Raw genomic sequence first — 6,091 nt, 5'->3', positions numbered from 1 at the left:
TCACAGACAATACATAAGCAATATATAAGTATGCAACAGAACGATCGGAAGAGAAAAGCAAGACATTAACAGCATCGATTACATCTAAGTTGAACGACTCTCGAAACCAAAGAGACATACTACAAGTTCATTAAAGTTTAATTACAACATGAGCCAATTGATGTTTCAGAACTAGACACAGCATCACTGCTTTCGACTCGACTCAAGGGACCGGAGCGTGGATGAAGCCGCCGTCTATCGTGGGAGTCATGAAATAACGGTCGTTGTCAGCCTGCATTTGTAGCATTGTGTCGATGTCACTGTTGGACGGTTGATTGTTGAGGTAGAACTGCCCCGAGGTACGAAGGACATCTTGATGGATGATTTCCGCAAACTCTGACTGGATGCGAAAGAATTCTTGTCGGAGGTCCGCGTCCTGGATTGCCGACACGCTCTTTGCCCAATCTTTGAGTTTACTCGGTAGCAGAAGTTGATGATGGTCCCGTACGATCGCCCGCATGTGATGGATGGCGTAGTAGGCACCCTTCTGACCGCCAGGCGGCTGCTTGAGGCAGCAGAACGTCGTATTGTGGGAGAACACATGCTTGCCGTACTTACGAATAGGCTTGGTGAAGGTGCCTCCAGATTTGGCGTAGCCGGGGAGAACATCATCAAGAACCTTCTTGACATTTGTGTAGTCTACGTTCGACTGACGGTCCGGGTCGAAATACGTGGCCATGGAATATTTGGGGCTTAGGAGGATGAGCGTGCAACGTGTGTCACTGCAGAAAACACGGAATGTTAAAAGAAAAACGATCGAAATGTAAGAATTCATATGTTACGGGCCGGTTGAGGGGAGGACTTACTCGGGAAAGTAAGGCACGAGGAAGTTATCCTTATCTTGGTTTGCCAGAATGACGCCTTCGAGGTAAGAACTCGCGACTTGCCGGTCCCCAGCGCTGCCCAAGATCTTGGCACGCATGTAGAAGGGGTCGACTATCAGATGTCCGGGGTCTTGTCGCGAATGATCCGCATCTCCATACTCAGCGAAAATAGCCGAACAAAGGTGTAGTGCAGCGGATGAAGGTTCAACATAGCGTGGATGTCATCAAAACGCAGGACGATCGTACGCCCGATGGAGTTATCCACAAAGCCCTTGCCCTCTGGCACCTTGGCCGCGAAAACCGGGTATGCCACATCCTTCTCTCTGAGACGCCGCTTCTCCAAAGAAAGAACACTGTCATGCAGACTCCGCATAGCACCGGTTGCAGCATTGAGCATATTTGTCGGTAGCATCGCCCTACCCGCCACATGCACCCTCCTCGAGATATCCTGCGGTGAAGGTGGCCCGTCCTGAGCATGGATCGTACTCGGTGCTGGCTGGCTCGCACCCTTCTTAGTCTTTCTTTTGCGTGCCTTCTTCTTCTCCTGTAATGGGACCGAGTTTTGCTCACAGACCGCCTTCTTGAGTGTGTTGGGGCTGATAATATTTCGCACCTCGCCTATTTGAGGCTCGGTGAAGTCGGCAGCTGGAGGCGTCTCCTGAGAGCTGAACGCCAGACGGCGCCTGTTGCAACTTGGCTTCTCCGCGGTACCAGCTAGATCGCACACGTCTTTTGTTGGGTTTGGTTCTTGAGAAGGAGGCCCCATGAAGTCGCCATCGTACCCATGATCGGCAAAGTACTGATCGACGTTGCCAAATGTATCATCGTCGTCGTCGTCGTCGTTCTGATCCTGTGCCATATGCATGTTTGGATCCAGTGACATAGGGATGTCCGGCACCGTTGCGGCGGTCTTGCCATGGGGCCGACTTGGCGCCGGCACGACTGGCGGTGTTGTCTTTGGGGTGGTGTCCCCCGCCCCCAAACGAATCTGGCTCTTCGGCCAAAGCAGGGGCCAGCTCAGGCAGGCGCTGAGGGTCATCACGTCATCATCGTCGGCCCCGACGGGTCGAATCGGAGGTAACAAGTCGTCGCAGCCTGGCAGCACCCGAACCAGTTGAACTCTAAACAAGTTGGGTGGCATCTGGGTACCGTGGAACAAGGGGTTGCCCGGTTGAACGATTTTGCCCTTGGCGACATCGACCAACTCGTTGTTCACGAAGTGGAGGAGAGTGCACGGGAACATCGGCGGCGCCCTGCGAAAACATTTAGGGCGTCAGGGATGCCCAGTCAAAGGCAAGGAGATGAAGTCCTCGGCCGAGAGAGGCTTAATTAGTTACCGTGATGATGGCGTCGAGCTCAGCTAATGTCGACGCACCGCCAACGGCGGGCGTGCAGTTGACGGAGGGGCCGCTTGCTGCAGAGGTGCCGGCCGGCGTACACCCGGGTGCATTAAGCTCCCGTGCCGGCGTCGGAGACACCAATGCCGCCTCCGTCGGAGGCACCAATGGCCCCGCCGTCGCATTATGCGAGTTGCTGGCCGTGAAGCTAGGAATCGGGGGCGGCCCCTGTTGGCCGCCCGCAATCCACGCACTCAACCCCGAGATCAAGGTAGGCACAATGGCGGTGATCGTCGCTCCGAGTCGTTGTTCCACTTGCTCTTGGACAATCTCCGAATCCGCGCCACCTGTGCCTTGAGTTCTTGAACCTCTCGCGCCTGGCTTTCCGAGCTGGTCTTTTTCTCCTTCCGCACACCAGCGGTATAGTATGATCCCCATTTTATCGACAAGCCTTTGCCGGCCACACGACCAGCTGACGTCGGCTTACTGAGCTTATCCTTCTTCTTCATTACATTCAACGCCCTATTTAGAGTGGTGTCCCAAGGGTTGCTCTTAGTCGACCCCGCGCTACTGCTTTCAGTCGTCTTCGGAAGGAATGTGAACCATTTAGAAATTTGGCTTCATTAATTAGAATGCAACCATATGGAGCTAATTACCCGGGGGTGTATTCCTTACCAGAACAAGCTCAAGCTGCATGGTCTTCGGATCCGTGGTAAGCTCCTTTGTTTTTGGGTCCTTCTTGTACCGGGCCCTGACAAAGTTCCTGGTCTGCTTGTCACCGTATTTATCGAAGAGGGGCGGTAGGCCTTGCTCGGCACGGTCCGCCTCCTCCTTGTCCCATATAGGCTCCGCCACTCTGTAACCACCGGAACCGAGTGTGTGTTCCCCTATGTTCAGCTCCCGCATTTGTTTCCCCCACTCACTTGATTGGGAGTTTGCGGTGCTCGAGCAATTGATCTTGAAGTCGTTGTAGTCATCTTCGGTGATCGAAGGATTTTTCTCCTTGATCTTCTGATAACTCTCACCTTTGTCGATCATTTTCTTCACATTGCTTTTCCAAGTAGACAGGGCCTTGCTCATCTTCGTGAGGGCAGCATTGTTCACTTTATTCCCTTTGAGGCTTGTGTTTGCAAATTCAGCGGGGAACTTGTATCGTTCGTGCAGCTTCGTGAAGAGGAGGTGGCGCAAATTCTCTCGGTCAGGATGCCTCAGGTTCTCGGTGTTGATCGAGACGGTGCTCCGGACAATGCACCCGAGCTGAAGCGAGTACCCCTTGACTATTCGTTCGGGCGCCGTTGGATTCCCGTTGGAGTCCACTTCAGTAACTTCCTCCTTGAGGGTGAGGAGCACGATCGGGCGCCGGTCCTTCCGTTGCCTCTTCGGTTGGCTGCCATCTGTGCGGGCGCCGCCATCATCAGTGGTGGCATCCTCGGCGGCACCATCAGTGGTGGCATCAGTGGGGTCATCCTCGGCGGCACCATCAGTGGTCTCAGGATCGGTGGGGAAGGCGGCGGCCTCATACAAGTGAGGTTCTTCCTCCATCTCCTGGGACAGCTCCCAGAATGCCTTGCCGCCCGAACCCCCGGCCTCATCGTTGTGGGCCATGTTTCTCTCTAAATAGAAACAAAGTTTGGTCAAAAAGTTGGTTATTGTCAAGGAACAAGATCTCTAAGTTGACCAAATAACCTAATTCTCGAGGAATGTCGCCAAAAAGTTGGTTATTGTCAAGGAACAATTGAGAGATGTTTGTGATATTGCCTAGGTGTTTTGGGATAGAACCTGTTAGTGTGTTGTTGCTAAGGTCCAAGTCCACGTTCTCAGGGTAACCTAGTTCTTGAGGGGTGTGTCTAGAAAGTTCACTCTTTTTAGAAGACAAGCGTCTGAAATGGTATTGCCTTTCCTTAATTTGTACTATTTTTTCATTGTGTTGAATACTTATGTGGGTGAGTGTATCTGTAATTACTTTTTACTACACCGCAGGATGTTCAAACACGCGGAGAGGATAAACGCTAGCAGGCTGATCATTGCATATCATTCATAACCATGAATGAAGGCTCAATGGACCAAGGAAAGAAAACCTACACAAACACAAGGATGACTATTGGAGACACTCAGGCCTGCTGCTTTGTGTTGATTGTTCAGAAGCTACGGAATGTCCATTATATATAGATGCAGAGAAGCTTCGGCCGTGGTGAAGGTCAACCCCTATATTTTAATTGGAGGTCCAAGAGATAAGCTAAGCTGCAAATTATGAATCTGTGTCGAAAATTGCACCACATTCAGCATAGGGCAGGATACGCCTACCCTAATGAATATGTTATTCTCACAGCTCATCACTTGCTGAACTTGTAAATCATTTCCGTGAAAACAATCAAACGGTTTTCAGCAACAAGTGATACAAGGAACTAAACTGGGTTTCAGCTCTACATGGGCCAGAGTGGACTTGAGCAAATGTGTGTATGTGATGTGCCCCAACAGGGTAAACTTATTAAGATATACTCCAATCTTCATCAAGTTGCAGTTTTGAAACGTTGGCAGTTTTTCTAGCTTATGAAAGGAAACAATTTCCTTCCTGGACCATCGAGTCATGCACACGTTGGGTTAATGCGCAGTCGAACTCCGATGAAGAAAAATAGAAAGTATATGGCATAAAGGGGTCTATACTTGTGCAATTTTGACATTTAGGGTTACCCAAATGCATGTGTTATGACTTCTGAAGCCAGACAGAAACTCCGATTATTTTTGGTTCTGTACATGATGCAAAATGGATGGATGGATGAATATAATGAAGCAAGTAATTGTCCTGCCTTGGAAATTAAGCTGGTGCCTACAGGTATATGTATGTATTGTTCGGTTGGTCCTGAAAAACAAAAGCTATCTAGCTAGTATGCAATGCAAATTAAGCTGCAGATAGCTTATTGTCTCCTCTCACTATCTCTCTATCACACGTGGCAAGCAAGGGTGTCTGAGTGTGTGAATAAAATACTAAACTAATCCAACCACTAAAGCAAATTAATTTTTATTTCGGTTGAGAATCGGGCACCTTCTAGGTCAAGAAAATTGGGCATGACCTTTGCTAATTTTCTTGACCTAGGAGTGCCCCATTTCTCAACCGAAACGGAAATTAATCAACGCTTCAGGAGAAAGGGGTTATTTTTTGGCACAAACAGAGATTTTATTCACCATCGACGCAAAAGTAGAGCCTGAAGCTTCCAAAAAAAGAACAAGTTTAGAACGGCACACAACAAAGCTTTGCAACCTGGTGCATTGTTTTGCTTCAGGTGATCTGTCCCGGAGCAGCATCCGGACCAAAGCTTTGCAACCTTACAGCGGCGCGTGCACACACGCACGACGAGTTTCAATTACACAAAAAAACTACTTGAGGGGTAAATAAAACAGCTCTTGTAAATACATCTGTCACGGCACAGGACATGGACTACATCCCTAAAGATATCTACATGAGCATAGAGATGCGGAAAAATGAACAACCCAGTTCCATATCAACCTAGTTCAAAGATACAAGTATGACAAGTCACCAATAAGCCACCACAAAGAGCTAGTAGGTGGGGAACTATCCGAATTTTAGCGAAGCACTTGGTACAAGCTAAATCATGCTATTAGCTGGGCATATGCAGCAGGAACAACCAAACTTGAAGAAACTCATGCTAAAGAATTTAAAAGCTTCTGCAATACAAAGATGACAATTCACAATTCTTGCTAGTAAATGCATCAGATTTAGAATTCTTGTCAGAAGCACGGATACATGTTTAGAATTCCATTTTACTCAATCTTTGCTACAACTTTCAAGATGCCTTGAAAAAATTTACAAGGACACACTTGTGAAGCTTGTGACCACATTATGGGTACAAACATGTTTACCACAAACTCCAC

The sequence above is a fragment of the Triticum dicoccoides genome, chromosome 3B (assembly GCF_002162155.2).
Source record: "Triticum dicoccoides isolate Atlit2015 ecotype Zavitan chromosome 3B, WEW_v2.0, whole genome shotgun sequence".
NCBI lineage: Eukaryota > Viridiplantae > Streptophyta > Magnoliopsida > Poales > Poaceae > Triticum > Triticum dicoccoides.
The sequence above is the reverse complement of the archived record's forward strand: the minus strand, read 5'-3'. Positions refer to the sequence as shown.